Genomic DNA, 473 nt, shown 5'->3' with positions numbered 1-473 from the left:
AATCCTCCAGGCAGAAGGGACCGACCCCAAGACTCTGGGAAAAGGCGAGAGGGAGGGGCTGTTAGGACATCAACACTGGGGGTAGCCCCGGGAGGTTATAAATCTCTCTAGAAGCAAGATACTACGTAAACCCGAAGTTCTGTCCTTAGAGCCGGAGGTGCGGCGCGGTGCAGAGCGCGCGGGGCCTAGCGACGCCCCCATTCGTGCGGCTCAGGGCAGGAGGATGGGGCAGAAACTCAAGAAACGCGGGGTGGGGGGGGGGGGGGGGTGTGTGTCTAAGAACGTCTCCCCAGGGAAGTGCCAAGGACACCCCGCTCCTCTTTTAATTACGTAACTTACATATTAGGTGCAAAACGCGTGGATGTCACTACTTTCTGACGCGGGAAGTCCCTGCACAGACCGCCTTGAAAGGTTCTCGGTGTGTGAAGCCTGCATGGACCCGGCCTCGCTGGGGGTGGCATCCCGGCGACCGG

The 473-nt window shown here is 60.0% G+C and overlaps 1 pseudogene; it reads left to right on the top strand.

Moving 5' to 3' along the window:
- The first annotated feature begins 361 nt into the window (after positions 1 to 361).
- The window catches only part of LOC103260077, a 95,648-nt pseudogene continuing 95,536 nt past the window's right edge, over positions 362 to 473 (top strand).

Source organism: Carlito syrichta, unplaced genomic scaffold, assembly GCF_000164805.1.
Source record: "Carlito syrichta isolate Samal-C Ts95f unplaced genomic scaffold, Tarsius_syrichta-2.0.1 Scaffold303111, whole genome shotgun sequence".
In the NCBI taxonomy this organism is placed as follows: Eukaryota; Metazoa; Chordata; class Mammalia; order Primates; family Tarsiidae; genus Carlito; species Carlito syrichta.
The sequence above is the reverse complement of the archived record's forward strand: the minus strand, read 5'-3'. Positions and strand labels throughout refer to the sequence as shown.